Source organism: Macrotis lagotis, chromosome X (genome assembly GCF_037893015.1).
Source record: "Macrotis lagotis isolate mMagLag1 chromosome X, bilby.v1.9.chrom.fasta, whole genome shotgun sequence".
In the NCBI taxonomy this organism is placed as follows: domain Eukaryota; kingdom Metazoa; phylum Chordata; class Mammalia; order Peramelemorphia; family Peramelidae; genus Macrotis; species Macrotis lagotis.
In genome coordinates this window covers 594,735,510-594,753,520 of record NC_133666.1, presented here as the reverse complement: position 1 = coordinate 594,753,520, position 18,011 = coordinate 594,735,510, and positions in this window count along the sequence as shown.

Below are 18,011 nucleotides of genomic sequence, written 5' to 3'. Positions count from 1 at the left end.
GGGGCCACTTCAGATTCTCAGTGGAAGAGAAGCCAGCCTGTCTCTCCCTGGGATGGGAAAAGACCCCATTCTCTATTCCAACCATTTCCAGAAGATAAATTTTTAAGACGCAAGCCGGCATTGCAATTAGTGTTTGTCCTGAGGAAACGGCCCCGGCGTGCTGATGTGTAGTTATGGGTAAACTGTATGGAGGGAATGTACAAATTTAGTTCCCCGGCCCATCTTGTCATGAATATCTGAAAGCCCTGAAGATAGGGGTGAAAAATGGGTTAAGATCATTTAGCAGCTGGAGTATTGGGAAACAGTTTGCAGCTCCCAGAAGCCTTCCTCTGGGCCTCAGTGTCTGGCAGATTCTTTGATACATAGAGGTGTCTTTGTATCCTACCTGACTCATGCCCTGCTGTTGTTTCATGGTCTCCCATTTCCTGTTGCTAGAAGGACTGCTATGAACTGGACTGGAAGGCTACATAAGACATTCCAATGTGGCCCGGACTCTGGAGCCAGAATGACTAGCATACAGAGTACATGGCTGTCTAGGAAACATGACTGCAGGGGCGTCGTGGAAGCCTTCACCAAAAAGAACGATTCCTTCTGCTTACCGAAGGTTGATATTCCATCATCAGAGAGCTATTCCTAAGGTCTTTTGTCCACTGTTAAAATGCCAATAATAATGAGATTAATAATCATAGCGATCATTTGTAGAAGACTTCAAGGTTTGCAAAGCAGTTTCCATATCTTGTCTCAATTCTCTTCACAAGCTTGTGAAATAGATAATCTTGTTATCCTTCTTTGATAGGTGAGGAAAAACTGAGACTGTGATGTTAAAAGACAAGCAAAATTGAGGATAGTAGTTATTATTTAGACATTATTTCCAAGTTTGCAAAATACTTTACATTGGATACCTCAATTATTCTCATAACCTTGTGAAGCAGATACCCTGATCTCTCCTTGATAGGCGAGGAAAAACTGAGCTTGTAATATTAAAAGTCAAGTAATATTAGAGAATAATATAGTTGTCACTTAGATATTATATCAAAGTTTGCAAAGCACCTTACATAGGTTATCTCAATATAGTTATCTTGATTTTCCTCACAAACTTGTGAAGTAGATACTATTATCTCTCTTTGATAGGTGAGGAAAAACTGAGACTGATTTAAAGAGCAAACAGAATTGAGAACATAGTAGTTATCATTTAGACATTATTTCAAAGTTTGCAAAGCACTTTACATAGGTTATCTCAATTATCCTCACAACTATGTGAGGTAGATACCATTATGTCTCTTTGATAGGTGAAGAAAAACAGTCTGTGACAGGTTAAGTAACCTGTTCAGTATCACACTGCGAATTAGTGACTGAGAAAGGATTTGAATTTAGGTCTTTCTGTTTCCAAGTGCAATAATCTTTCAATATCAGATTATGTGTGTGGGGGGAAGATCAGACTTTATCTGGTGGGTTTTTGAGGACAGAACTAGGGACAGTTGATGAAATAATAAAATAATAATAATAAAAGAATAAAAGAATAAAAGAAAGACTTTTACAATAATTAGAACTGTCCCAAAATGGAATGGGCCACTGTGGTTAGGGAATGAATTTTCTTCTACTTGAGGCATTAAAAGTGGAGATATTTTAAATTTTATTAGTCATTTTTGTGTTAACATGAATATAGTGCAAAAATTATTTTTTTAAGAACAGCTTGTGATGGGTTGGAGAGGGTTAGAAGCATGAGGACTCAGAGTTCCTAAGGCAAGAAGAAGGTATAAGGTAAAGAATTGGAAATGGGACACTTCAGGTTTCAAAGAAATATCCAAAGAAATATTAGGTAATATTAGCAAAGTACTTTGCAAACTAAAATTGGCCCATCTGGTTACATGTTATATAATAGTCCATGCAGAGTTGAAGGATTTAGCTGTTTGATCTTAGTCATCAATTAATTTCCCTGAACCTCAATTTACTGATCTACAAAATTAGGGGGTTAGCCTACATGTTCTGTGAGTGTCCTTCCAGTTCCATATTTATAATTCTAATACCACATATTTCCATATCTGCCTGTCTCATTTTGTTAATGATTAATTAAAACAGAAAAAAAAAATTTGTAACCATATTTCTTAGGGTAACAAAATTTAGAACTAGAAGAAAAGGACCTTAGCAATCATCTAATCAAATCATCTCATCTTACAAATGGGGAAACTAAGACCCAGAGGAAGGAAGTTATAAGTTCTTTAGAAAGTTTTAAGACAAAACTGCAATGTGAAGTCCGAAGAAGGAAGTCTTTATCCAGTGAGGAGAGCTAGCCTTGGAAAAAGGTAGCCTCATGTAGTAATTATAATAATGATGATGATGATGATGATTAACATTTTATAGTGCTTATTATGTGTCATATAGTACAATAAGTGATTTACAATTATTTTCTCATTTGATCCTTATGACACCCTGAGAGGTGGGTAGAGGGACCAGGGGATATAGAGTGAATCAGAGGATGTAGGGGTCAAATCCTGCTTTGACTACTTACTTCCTGGGTTAGTGACCTTGCACAAGCCTCCCTAGCTTTCAGTTTCCTGGTCAGCAAAGTATTGGGATTAGTCTAGATCATCTCTCAGGTTTGTTCTAATTTTAAACCCAGTGAATTTAGCTCTCCTGGCTCATGGTGAGTATGTGGCTCTTTTCACTATGCATCACTGCTTCTCAGATTATTTGGTCTCACAAGATCCCATGAGAGGCTATAAGCAAGACTGGCTGGATGCCAGGGTAGAGCAGATGGCTGTCTAGGTGATGGATTTCATAAATCATTTGGGCTAAAAATTACTTCCATTGTAAAAATACCGCCAACACAGATACTTCTGTTCACTGAGTCAATCAGTCAATCAAATCCACCAACATTTATTAAACACCTATTATTTTCAGACACTGGCCTAGGCATTGATGTTATGAAAAAAATAAAGAAACAGGCTGAAGGCTTCTAGCTGACATTTGTAACATTCCATGTTTAGTGGAAGAATTTCCACACACTATCTTATTTGATTCTCACAACAACTGAATGATGTAGATGCTGTATTCATTCTAAATTTATAGATGATAGACTTAGAGATCAAGTGATTTGTCTAGGGTCATAATGGTACTGAGGATCAAAGATAGATTCATATCCATGCTTCTCATGATTTGGAAATATTCTAATTTGCTGTACCATACTGCCTTTCTCCTATAACTGGGAAAAAAAGACTTTCATCACATAAATACTACCAAATGCAAATTTTGTCTTTGTTTGGAGTGAAGTCCATGACTCCATGAGATATTGTGGCTACTGTATCTTTGACTCTTCTCAAGTTCATAATCCATGATATGCCCAAAGCATTACTAGACTAATAATGTAAGCCAGGATTGCCTCCAACCCCATCCCAACCTTTTCCAATGAATTTCATTTCTCATGTAACCGTGAAAGTCTTTTGGTATCTAGTCATGTTCGCATCACTCCTGTAGCTCCATGATGATTCTGGGCACAACATTTTCAAAAAGACATTAGCCCAATAATCCTTCAATATCAGATTATGTGTGAAAAAAAGATTAGACCCTATCTGGTGAGCTGTTGAGGGACAGAACTGGGGGCAGCAGATGATGAAATCATAACAACAACAACAACAACAACAACAATAATAATAATAATAATAATAATAATGATGACTTCAAATTAGAACTGTCCTCAATAGAATGGGCCACTGTGGTTAGGGATTGAATTTGCTCTACTTCAGATATTCAACCAAATGTTGAAGTCCTGTTTTTTGGGAATGCTATAGAGAGGAATAATGTTTTAGGTAGGAATGTTGAAACCTATTCAGTCTCAAAAAGTGGAGATATTTTAAATTTTATTAGACATTTTTGTGTTAACCTGAGTAAAGTGCAAAAATTCTTTTTTTTTAGAATAGCTTGTGGTAGATTGGAGAAGAGTTAGAAGCATGAGGACCCAGAGTTCCTAAGGCAAGAAGAAGGTATAAGGTAAAGAATTGGAAATTCAGGTTCCCAAGAAATATCTTATGATCTAGATTAGGACTGACCCATCTAGTTACATGTTATATAATAGTCCATACATATTTGGACAATTTAGTTGTTTAGGCTGAACTCAAATTTGTCCTCAGACACTTAAATACTCAAATGGAAAATTTAACAATGGACTCTCACAAAGTTAGAAGTGGCTCAGAACATTCCTGGAAATAACGTTTTATTTATTAGAAATATTTAAAAGTTCCCTTGGGAGGAATTTTAATTGGAGTGATCATATGTCAGTGTGTTATGGTGAGTATTCTCATTTTCATTTTCTTTTTGGTCTAGGTGGTTTATTGTAGTAAATTCCAAGTAGTCATTTTGCTTTGGCCTGATTCTGGCTTCTAGGGATGATGGGGGAAGGGTGGTAAAAGCAGAGTGAAGACAACTGCTGTAGGCTTTTGTACAAAAGTAGCAATGCTAGCTCTTGGAGGAGCTCTGGAGTGAACGGAAGACTTTCACCCACAACTAGTGGAAACCATTTGAAACCTGGTGGTTTTCATGGTTTCCACCTGAAATCTAATGAACCTTGATACTGCTTGGTTTATTTGCTTATTCAAACCTTTATCCCCAAATTTAATTTTGGATGAGAAACTGAATTAGCTGGAGCAAAAATAAAATTAAAATTAAAAATAAAACTTCAGATTAATGAAGAAGAAGTGCCTGGCTAAACTGTATCCATTTCCTTTCTCTTTAAAATGAGAGGAAGATTTATTGTATTTGGGTAAATGGAAGACAGTGTTTGTAAATGAGAAGGTCGTGAGAAGCACAAGTCTTCAGTAGAAGGTGATCACTGCTGTTATTTCCAACTCCATTCTTCCCAAGGACTCCCTGCCATGTCTGCTAATGTGAACCTGTACTAGCATTAAAGTTACCCAGAATTATAAGCTTGTCCATTTTTGTCACATTGATGATAAGGGTCTCCAGGCATTCAAGAATGTTGACTAGACTAGTTTCAATTGCAAAAACCTATCCTAGCTCCACAGTGTTCCCTTTCACTATGACCAGCTCTGACTTCAGTAAGCTGACACTCACATTACTAGAATTAGTTCAGTATTTAGGAGACTCCGAAAGAATATATGGGAGAGAAGAGCTATTAGACTGACAACCAAATTGAAGGTCTACAAAACTGTTGTGCTGACCTCATTGCTATCTGCCTGTGAAACCTGGACAGTCTACCAGAGCTATGTCAGGAAACTGAATCACTTCCATTTAACTTGTCTTAGGAAGATTCTGAAGATCACCTGGCAGGAGAAGATACCAGACACAGAGGTCCTTTCTCAAGCTAAACTGCCAAGCATTCCAACATTACTATAGAGAGTGCAACTCTCTATAGTATGGACTGAACACGTTAGAATATCAGACATACACTTGCAAAAGAAAAAAATTTATGAAACACTTCACACAGGGCAAACACTCACAAGGGGGTCAGAAGAATCAATCCTGAGACTCTGAAGGTCTTATTGAAAAACTTTATAATTGATTGTACAGCATGGGAGACACTGGCATAGAACTACTCAGCAAGGTGTGCCCTCATCAGTGAGTGTGCTGCACTTTATTTTTTTTCAGAGCAATGGGGTTAAGTGACTTGCCCAAGGCCACACAGCTAGGTAATTAGTAAGTGTCTTGAGGTCAGATTTGAACTCCAGTAACTCCTGACTCCAGGGCTGGTGCTCTATCCACTGTGCCACCTAGCTGCCCCAGTGCTGCACTTTATGAGAAAGGCAAAATTGAAGCAGTTCAAAGGAAACATGACATCTGTAAGTTTATAGTAACCACCTTAGGTGTTCACATGGACTATTTGTGCCCAACTTGTGATAGAGCATTCTGAGCTCATGTTGGTCTGTTCAGCCTCAGACAAACACACTGAAATTTGCTCAGATTTAGTGATGTCATTTTGGTCTTCTTTGATAATGAAGGACAAGAACGAACCAACCAACATAGGAGGAAGTTTAGACCAAGTTAGAGCAGGTTAGAGAGTTTTCTTCCTTCCACATCCCCCCATTCAAAATAATATGATTTTAGTAATCTGATTCTAAAGAAGTTTTGCAAGTGAATAATGAGAATTAGCTGTGGGTCATAGGATCAACAGCTTCACGAGGGAAGGGACTTCAGAATCTATTGGGTCCTTGGCCTATTTTATGATGCTTCAAATTCTGCTTTCTATTACCTTAATTAAAATGATAAAACAATCTGTAAGCATATGTTAATGATCATTACTGGTTTATCTCTCCCAGCTAGTGACTTTATATATATTAATGAGGGGGTTTTGATACAATTCAATTTAATTTGCCAAACTATTATTAAATACCTGATATATAAAATGAACTGTTTTAGGCAGTGGGAAGGCAAACACACAGAAATTAATGGCCATTTAGTAGAAAATCTGTGGGATTTGGAATCAGAGAATATGGATTTAAATTTTGCCTCTGAGATTTGCCACTTAATGACTTTAGATAAATAATTTAACTTCTGTGGGCCTGAGGTAATAGGAGATACTCAGTGACCTTTGAAGTCTTTTCCAGTTCTAAGTCTATGATTTGATGAACACATACCCAAAGAAGGTACTTAAATGGTGGACACATTTGACACTGATTAGGTCAGTGGTTGGAATTGGTTGGGGGTAAATGGTATCTGAAATCACAAACCATAGATATCAACCCACTTATTCTATAGACCTTTAGAGTTAAATCTATCCAGAGAGAGGTGATTTAATATAATAAATTGCATCTGAAGATTGTGCTCTGCATTCAATCTATCAATCAATAAACTTTTGTTAAGTTCTTACTATGTGTCAAGTACTGGGGATATAAGAAGAGGCAGTAGGCCCTGGAGGAACTTCCAATCTATTGGGAGAGACAAACGCAAATATATGTCTGTGTGTGTGTGTGTGTATGCATGCACACATGTGCGCATGTATACACACATACATACAGACAAAATACTAGCTCTATACAAGAAAAAAATGGAAAATAATTAACATAGGGAAGGCAATATAATGAAGAGAGATTGGGAAAACTTCCTGTTGAAAGTAGGCTTTTGGTTGAAACTTAAAAAGCTGAATGACAACTAGGTGGTACAGTGGATGGAATGCTGGACCTTAAATTAGGAAGACTCATCTTCCTGGTTCAAATCTGGCCTCAAACACTTACTAGCTGTGTAGTCCTGGATAAGTCACTTAACCCTGTTTGTCTCAATTCCTTATTGGTAAAATGACCTGGAAAAGGAAATGGCAAACTTCTGCAATATCTTTTGCCAAGAAAATCCCAAATGGAATCTCAAAGATTTAAATGAACCAGAACTGAGCAATGGCAAAGACCTCAAGAAGGTTGAAAAATATGATTACTGATACAGCTGGTTATAGCTCAACATTTAGTAGCTGGGTGATTGTGGGAAAGTTATTTAATCTTTCCAAGTCTCAGTTTTCTCATCTCTTTATATAGGAAGAACAATAATTGCATTCTCAACATCAAAAGGTGAGTGTTGTGATTTATAAATCTTAAGGACATCAGTCAATATGAATTTGTTCTTATTGCAATTCATTATATATTATATTTATATATGTACTTATCATATTACAATTGTAATTCATTTCAATTCAAAATTCAAAATCACAATTCAAAAATTCCAAAGGTACAAAACTCTTTAAGGGCTGGTGGGCATTTCACTCTTTATTTTCCTATTCTTGACCTTCAACACAATGTCTTACAGGCATTAAATAAATATTTATTGGATTGGATTGAATATTGTCCCTGGTTTCTGAAATTGCTAAAACTGACTACCATCAGTAAATGAAATTCATTTCCTTCATTTCTATTCTTACCCCTGGTAGAGAGTAAGTTCTTAGGAGTTAGAGACTGAATCATTAAAAAAAAGTTTGTCTTTCTAATGCCTAGTAACTTAGCTAGCTAACTATAGTTGGTGATTGATAAATGTTTATTGATTTGAATCTGGATATATACAGAGAACAAGAGAATTTATTGACAAACATCAGATCATTGGATTTTACTTTATAGAATCAGGACCCAGAGATGTGGAATGAATTAATCACATTCACACAAGAAGTAAATAGCAAGTTCAATTTTGGACCAAAACTCTCTGACTAAAATATCCAGTTCTCTTTCAACTGTATTATGTAAGATTATTAGGGTTGTGGGCATGAAAGAAGAGGAGAGGGGGCATTGTATTTCAATTAGAGATTAAGTTGCAGTCAAGAGACTCTGGCCTCTCAAAACTCTCATTAGATAAAAAGAAGCTAGCCCACTTTCTGTCAGGAAACAACCTCTAAGCAATATGATGTAAACGCAAGACTCTTCCTAATCCGTTAAATTCTGGAAGGGCAGGGAAAAGGAAACTGGTAGGAAGAGGGTGCCTCACACCTAGGTTTCTCCAGCTTCCTTTTCTAGGAATGATTAACTACCACAGACAGAGAAACCAACCGAAAAACAAGCTTCCTCCAATCTCCCACTGCACCTTGTACATTGAGGTTTAGGAGAATTACACTCAATTTCTTATCCAAGAGAGCTGTGACCACGATCATGCACATTGTCTTTCCCCTCACCCCACCCCCAGAGGGAGGTGATGCAAGGAGTAACCAAAAGCAGGACATGTGTCCTTGAAACAAATGCACTTTGAAATTGGGCAGCTTGGCAATATCCAGCTTGGTACTTCCTGAGAACAAACCACATTCTGTTGATTTCCCGTCCCCTGACCTGTCCCCCTAACCCTCTTCCTCCTCAACAGGCAAACAAGACCATTCAGTTTCTAGACTACACTCTGTACTGGTTACATTGGGTGACAGATTTCCCAAGTTAATACATCTGGACAAGAAGTGCCCTCGGTGTGGCTCCCACCCAGGACATCTGGGTTACACAGTACGCAATGGTTCTTGCATTAAGATCTTGGATTGCAGTTTTCTAAAGGGTGTGGGTTTTGATTGTATTTCATGATAAAATGGCACTTTATTCTTAGATTCTTAGATTATTCTTAGATTACTGACCAAATGGAAAGCAAGACTAAAGTTGACATTATCTAACTAATGCCAATTATTTTATGGAGAAGGAAGCAGTTTACACTTTGCTTATCACTCAAATAGCAACCTTCTCCAGTTAATGTCCTAAAAGGTCCCTTTCAACTCGCCGTGAGTTCTTTTTGATAATAGCCAATTCTAGGCTTTAGCCATAACCCACAGTGCACTCAATGGTAGATAAATTAGCAAAAATAATGTTTTCCTTAAATTAAGTATTTATGTAGTTTATTTTTTAATTTCTACCAAGTTTAAGTTCCACCAAGACTAACCCAAGTATCAGTCAATCAGTTTTTTTTTAATACCAGCTTAACCTATTGTAAAATTCCCCTTTTGAAGTGTTTCTTTTTAGAGATCAAACTTGGAAGGGAATTTGAGAGCTCATCTAGGCCATCCCCCTCATTTTGCAGATGAGGAAATTAATGAGCAGAGAATCAAAGTGATTTTATTGGTGGCACACACTGAGTTAGTAACAGATTTTTACTTGGAGTTGAGGGAACTTGGTTTGAAACCTAGCTCAGTAATTAGTAGTTGTATGATGGTACTGGAGAAAAATCACTTTACTAATTTGAACCTCAGTTCCCTCATCTATAAATTTGGGAACTCACTCTATGTCACAAGGCTATTAGTTAATCTAATCAAATCACCATCATTCCTTATTCTTACTGAAGATGAATCTGAGGACAAGAAACGTTAAGTGACTTGCCTTACAATGACAGAAATGTGACAGAATAATAAGTGACATATATAAAGAATGACATATATAACAATAATAATAGATATGAATTTTGAACCAGAATTTTTATCGTTATATTATGTTGCATCCCTAGATACTTCAGCCTTCCCAGGAGTTTTTTCCCTGATATACTTACTTCTTTCTTTCCTTCTTTCTTCCTTCTTCCTTTCTTTTCCCTTTCTTCTTCTCTCTGAGTATTTTTCTTAGAACTATATAACTATCACTGTAAATAATCTCTAAGATTATTTTTTCATTTTATAAATTAGGAAACTAATGTCCAGGGATCTTAAATGACTTGTCCATGATCACACAGAGAGTAAGTATCAAGGGTAGAATTTGAAAGTAGATCCTTTCACAGTCAAGCTGCTGACTTTTGCATTGAATCACTTTCTGTTATCTTACTCAATGATAAGTTCCTAAGGACTAGTAGGTATGTGTACTATACACAATAACTGTTTAATAATAAATCTTTGTGGGATGGAGGAGAATTGAATTAAATTTATTTTCCCCCATTCCCTCATTTGCTCTTCTGCAGCTGTGCAATTGAATTCCAGTAAGGCAATAAAGGCAATTTTCTCTTCTCTATTGAATCTTATAATCAGCCCCAGAGATAAAGAATGAATCAAACAAGATGCTTATGGAACAAATGACCAAGAGAATCACAATTTACAGATTCATTTTCTCAGTGTGGACAAAGACAAGATGCTGTTCTGTTAAACACCCTCATATTCACAGTATCTTCAGATGATTTAATTCTCTAAGGGTAATATTATCTATCAAATGGAGAAAAGATGAGTGAACCAGCTAACTGACTTTTCTAGTCACACATGTAGTCCACAGTAGAGTCAGGATTTGAACTCTGGTATTCCAATTCCAAATATACTTCTGTTTACCATACCAGACTATCTCTGTTCAATATTCAAAATGGACATTTTATGCTCTTTACTCTTTGTTTCCTTTTCCCCTCTTTTCCCACCCCTCCACCCCCAAATGCACACACAATTTTGAGAACAGACTAAAGTTTGTAATCATTTCATTTTTTGAACCTTGAATCTGTAGACAATGAAGCAATTCAAAGTAGAGAATCATGCTTTCTCTTTCTGGGAAGATAAGCACTGAATCCTATCATGGGAAGAAACTGCCATCAAAGGCACTTTTTTCTTCTTTTCTTTTAAATCTCTCTTCTGAGTATTTAGTGAATCGGTGGTGCACGTTTTATCATGAGATTTGATTTTGACGAAGCCGTGGGTATATTTCAGGGCCAAAGAACCACATGCTTGTGCTTGACTTCTTCCAAGTTTAACAGGATGTTCCCATGTTCCCATTCCCTCATGCTCTACTATATTCTTTTCATAGTTTTAGCCAGACTCCCAAGATATCAGCTTTGCTTTATTCAAACATTTTAAATAGTGAGTTTTTTTAAGTTGAATTTATGATCCAGACTTCCTTTGTTGGGTTAATTTCTTTTGTTTCTTCTGGAAATGTCTGGCACTGTTAGAACTTTGGCTGTGTAGCATCCTGGCCAAGTCAGGAAGATGGTTCCTCTATCATCAGGGAGGTTGGTAGAAAAAAAAAGTTCTTGGATTTTCCCAATTCAAGCATTTTCTTGAACTGAAATGCACTCTTTTGGCCAGGATGGCATCTGTGTGGGATGAAATTCATCTCTGATGTCAGAATCAAAGGATCTCGAGTTAAAAAGGGGCCTTTGGAATCATCTAACCCAGGGGTTCTTAACCTGGTATCCTTGAACTTGATTTTTAAAAAGTCTTATGAAAATTATATTTCAATATTAGTGATTTTCTTTGTAATTCTAAATCATTATTTTATATAGTTTAAAGATATTATTGTAAGAAGGGATCCATGGACTTTGTCAAATTGGCCAAGTAGTCCACAATACCAAAAGTGTGAAGGATCCCTTTTATTTTAACAACAATAATAGCAACTTCCTTTAATAAAGTTTTAAGATTTGCAAAATTCTTTCTATATATGAATTATCTCATTTGATTCTTCAACAAGTCTGTGAGTCAGGTACTATAATTATCCCCATTTTACATCTGAAGAAACTGAGGTTTAGGGAGGGAAGTGACTTGCTTAAAGAGAAGTGACTTGCTTAAAGACACATAAAGCCACAAGTATAAGAATCAGGACTTTTTTCACAGTATTTTCCATCAAGTCCAATGTCCTTTCATTTTATCTGGTTATCAATGTATTTCAAGAACTGAGTTCCCAAATTGCTGCTATCTTTTCCCTATGCCCCCCCTAAACCCCTTTTTGCTGTAACTCTCTAACACCTTGATGACAAAAGCTTAATTATTCAAGTTATCTATGCTGATTTCTTATGCCAATCAGAGACTCCATGAGACATAAATCTTTTCAGTGATTTTTTTTTAGGTTTTCGCAAGGCATTGGGGTTAAGCAACTTACCCAGGGTCACACAACTAGGCAATTATTAAGTGTCTGAGGTCACATTTGAACTCAAGTTCTCTTGACTCTAGGGCTGGTGCTCTATTCACTGTGCCACCTAGCTGCCCCCAGACATAAAACTTTTCTTATATTTACCTGATGACTTCTCAAATTCTTCACATGGTGTTCTCCTCTTCTGCAATGCTTAATAAATATTTATGATATTGAATTATGTTGATTATGTTGTTTTGTATGTTATTTTGAATTGCAAGGTAATTTTGAATCGAAGGTAAAGACACTTTCAGAATGCAGGTTAGTATAATGCCTGGAACATTGGAAGGGCTTATTGAATGTGTGTTGCCTTAATTTGCCAGACCAACGGCAGACAAGGTTTGGTCTACCTTAGATCTTATGTTCTATCCTCTAAATGTAGGAGTAAATCTAGGCAAAATCTTGAGAGATAGAAAGACTAAGTCATTGGTCTTCCCCTACCATTTTTTGCTTAGCTTCATTCACACTTCTTTTCAATAAATCCCTCTGATTAATATTTGGAACTTTAATATGCCATTGGATATTTTAGAGATAGAAAGATCAGATTGTAGGGACACTGAGAGGAATGATAAAACTGAATTTCCTTAGAAAGAGTTCACTAGCTTTTGTCTTGTTCTTTCAAAATTTCATGCCTTAAGAGACTAACTGGGCTGCACCGTCTTAATAATTAAAAACTAATATTTTACCTTTGGAAATGCAGAGTGGCAATAGAATAAATGCTCAAAAACCCACTTTTTTTGTGAATCCGACACAAACCAGAATGGAACAGTTGGTGTGCATATTTGGAACCTATTGCTTATTCCAGTGCATGCAGTTGTTGTTATTGATCTGAGTGGGGATTCAAAATGTGTTTCCTTCCTTTGGTATATTCTTCCATGGTATTTGTTCCTATTTAGAATTTTTTTTAACCTGACTCATTTATTTCATTTCTCTGGATCTTGAGACTTAGAAAGACTAAGATGTTAACTTCCTCTATATTTTTTTCTTAGCTTCATCAATCCCTCTGACTAGCTCTGGAATTCTCTGGGACTCTAAAATGCCATTGAATGTATTTTAGGTATAGACAGGTCGGATTATTGGGACACTGAGAGGAATAATAAAATTGAATTTCCTTAGAACTTAGATTTAGGACTAGCATGTAGCTGGCTTAAAACATTTGGTATAGCTAGCAGGATCTAATTAGACCTCTGATAGATTCTGGTTTGCTGGAATGGAAGAAGGATGAATGGAGCATTCACTCCTACTATTTGAATAGTCTGAGAAAGTTATCTATTATTCAGTGACTCAGGAACTGTGGATTATGTGGGAAGGATTCTGCCAATAGGAGGAGTTTGAAAAGTTTTTGGCATGCAATAGTCACTTAATCAATGGTTATTGATTGATTTATTTGAACTGAACTTTTTTTGCACTTTTCCTTTTGTATGTTAGTCCCTTGCATTAAGCTTTGGATCATTGAATTGTTGGATATGAAGTTTTACTTGACCAGTACCAAGTATGGCTATGCTAGAAGTAAAAACCACAAGTGGGATTTTTTAAGGTTTTTTTAAAAAAATTATTTATTTTGAATTTTATAATTTCCCCCCTAGTCTTGCTTCCCTCCCTCCCTCCCCCCCAAAGCAGTCTGTTAGTCTTTACACTATTTCCATGGTATATATTGATCTAAGTTGAATGTAATGAGAGAGAAATCAAATCCTTAAAGAAAAAAAAGATAAAGTGTAAGAGACAGCAAAAGTACATAATAAGTTTTTTTTTTAATTAAAGGTAATAGTCTTTGGTCTTTGTCCAACTCCACAATTCTTTCTCTGGATACAGATGGTGTTCTTCATCACAGATATCCCAAAATTGTGCCTGATTGTTGCACTGATGGAATGAGCAAGTCCATTAAGGTTGATCATCACCCCCATGTTGCTCTTAGGGTATATAACATTCTTCTGGCTCTGCTCATCTTGCTCAGCATCAGTTTATGCAAATCCTTGCAGGCTACCCCAAATTCTCATCCCTCTTGGTTTCTAGTAGAACAATACTGTTCCATCACATACATATAGTACAGTTTATTAAGCCTTTTCCCAATTGATGGACATTCACTCAATTTCCAATTTTTTGCCACCACAAACAGAGAGGCTATGAATATTTTTGTACAAGTGATGTTTTTACCCTTTTCATAATTTCTTCAGGGTATAGACCCAGTAGTGGTATTGCTGGATCAAGTGCATGCACTTTTTATTGCCTTTTGGGCTTAATTCCAAATTGCTCTCCAGAAAGGTTGGATGAGTTCACCGCTCCACCAACAATGTATTAGTGTCCCAGATTTCCCACATTCCTTCCCACATTGATCATTGTCTTTTCTGATCATATTGGCCAGTCTTAGAGGTATGAAGTGGTACCTCAGAAATGCTTTAATTTGCATTTCTCTAATAAATAGTGATTTGGAGCAATTTTCCATATTACTATGGATTGCTTTGATTTCCTCATCTGTAAATTGCCTTTGCAAATTAAACCATTTGTCAATTGGGTAATGGCTTGTTTTTTTTAATTATAAATTTGACTCAGTTCTCTATATATTTTAGAAATGAGTCCTTTGTAAGAAATACTAGTTGTAAAAATTGCTTCCCAATTTACTACATTTCTTTTGATCTTGGTTACAGTGGTTTTGTCTGTGCAAAAGCTTTTTTAATTTAATGTAATCAAAATTATTTAGTTTGTTTTTAATGATGTTCTCCATCTCTTCCCTTTCTGTATACAAGTGGGATGTTTTAATCAATACTCTTGAAATTGAATCTGGGATCATTATATACTTGACCTAAAATATTTCTAGATTGAAATAAATTCCACACATGGGAATTCATTATTCATTCTCTTAAATGGATTTATCTTAGATGTGGAGCATGAAGCAATATCATGAAAATAATGATGCCTCATGATTGTAGTGCTTTAACTTATACAAAATCCTCACTCCAAAACAATAACCATGTGAAATATATAATCTAAGCAGTATTAGTTCTACTTTGCAGATGAGAAAAATGAGGCCTAGGGAGGTGATGGAGATGGAGAAATCTTTACAGTCATGTCTCTATTTCTTCTCTTAGACAAAGTACCTTCACCTCTTTCATTCTTCAGAGCTAAAGACACAGATTAGCTTCAGTTTTTTCTCTTCGGGTCTTATTTGGCTTGCATTTCTTATTTCACTGATTCAGCTTCAATCCTTCTTTAATATTATAGTGCAAGATACCCCATGTGTCCCTCCAGGTCAAAGGGCTGGACAAGAACACTGAGTACAAATTTTAATCTTTGCATTTTCAGTGCACAGTATAGTGCCATAAATGCTGTAGATATGCAATAAATATTCAGTGAATTTATTTGAAATGAGTTACTGATATGGAAAAGATCCATTGGGTTTTCCAAAGACAAAGTTTATCGACTTTGAAAGTTTGCAAGCTTGCCAAGCATTAGGACTGATCCACTTTTGATATAGATTTGGCCCCTACAGCTGAACTGGAAGTCTGCCACTATGTAACTTGACCTTGAGAAATCTATCCAGCCCTTGTTTCCAATCTTGAAGACGGACAGGAGGTCAGGTAGTTTTTATTACCCTTCCTAAGCACTTAGTAGATGAATAAGAGAATGATGATGAAAGAAGAATGGGGTTCAATCAATCAAACAATCAATAAGCATTTATTAAATTCTTACCATGTGCTAAGCATTGTGCCTGTGCTGGTGATACAAAGACAAAAGTGACATAGTTCTTGCCTTCTTGCCTTTCAGGATCTTATATTCTAATGAGACACACACACACACACACACACACACAATTGATTCATAATGTATAGAAAATGAAGATCAGGGGATATGATGGGAGATCACAGTAGAGGTGGCCATTAGGACTAAGGAAAGACTTCCTGTAGAAAGCTAGTCATAGAAACTTTAAAGTAGAAATGAAGAGGTAGTGAATAGTATATCAATAAATGAACATTTGACTTGGAGGTCAGGAAAAATGGATTTTAGTTCTGCCTCTAGACTTAGCATCTGTATGACCTTGACCAAGTCATTTTTTCACTCTGTGGAAGGTAGGGCTAGTTGGGAGCATCCCCATAAATGAGGTCCTCTTTAAAATTTCAAAAAAGAGAAAACTATATTAGTATCTCTTCTTGAGCTCTTTACTTTTTATTTTGTCTTCCTTTTTTCTTCCTTTGTTCCTTTGGGTGTGATCTCCAATCTCCCTTCTGACACAGCTCTCAGAAATGCAGGTTGCAGTGTGACAATAGTAGAAAACAATCTTGGCTTTGGATTCAAAGAACATGGCTTCAAATCCTGACATTCTAGCCATTTTTTATTTGTTTGCCTTTGGGTAATTCTCTTTCCTCTCTAGATCTCTATTTCCTGGAATTTGAAGGAGAATGATCTCTAAAGTATTTTTCAGTTCTGAATCTATGATCCATTATCCTTCATTTGCAAGTTAATGTGTATGTACAGGGCTATAATATCTTTTTTATTTATATATTATACTTGTATATACCTCATCATTTTATATTAATATTATATCTAGCTGATACATGGAAAATGAAATAAAATCCTAACTTAAAATCTCACAGGTTGCTACACAACCTACAGTAAATCCTTTACAAATTTGTTCCTCATTTTTCTTGTCTCAAAAATGGTAAAGATGGTTGAGATAGCTCTAAGATTAATTACAGCTACAGATCTTGATATAAAATGCTTTGAATCCAGTCAGAATAACTCTAAAGTCATATCACCTTAAGCAAATGGGGGAAATATTTTGAAGGAAAGGGGGGTTATTTTTCCCTCTGAAAGAACTTCCCATAATTTCAAGTCTAGGAAGAGAAACGAAGGATTATGAGTAGAATGAAGAGGGTTGTGTGGGAGGGCTTAGAAAGGGGAAGGTGGAAGTAGGAAGAGAAATTTCACTTTCTCCACAGTTTTTCCTGCTTCCATGTGTCTGGCGTAACTGAACCTTCTAGGGATCCTTGAAATCTTATAATATGAAGAAACGACTTAGGGGAGCCTGAACAGCTGCTGTATAATATTTGAAAGGCTGTCATGGAGAAAAGGAATTAGATTTGTTCTGCTTTTCCCCAAAGGACTGAACAATGGGAAAAAATAATAGGGAAACAGATTTCTGTTTAATATAAGGAAAAATAAATAATGTTCTTACACAAGTAGAAGATCCTTTCCAAACATCAGTTTAATGGATATTTTTTGGCTTTACATCACAGTCATCTATATGGGTAGACCCCTTTTAGTTCAGTGGGTCTTTCTTTGTAGTAAATGGAGAAAATATAATAGAAAAATAAACTTGCACTTACATAGCATGTGACTGCATCTGCAACTCCATATTTAGAGCTTTCCACCTCTCCAAGGTAAAGATTCAGGTTCATTTTCTTAATTTGTTTATGTGGACAAGATTGGTTAATCAGTAAAGTAATCAACTAATAGTTATTTTTTATGCATTTACTGATTACTAGGCACTGTGCTACAGAGGCAAAAGTGAAATAGTTGTTGCCTTCAAGAAGCTTCTTCTATTCTCTACAAGGGAGATAATATGAATTTATATGATCATATGCAGAATATATACAAAGAACATTTGGTAAAAATCTTACTTGGGGTGAAGAATGTATCTCATGAAATAGTTACATTATTTGAACTCACACTGTATATTTTAATTGAACTGAGATAAAAGATTACATTTTACATAATTATAACTTTGATTAGTGTGAATTCAAGTGGATGTGACTTCTTGAAAATATT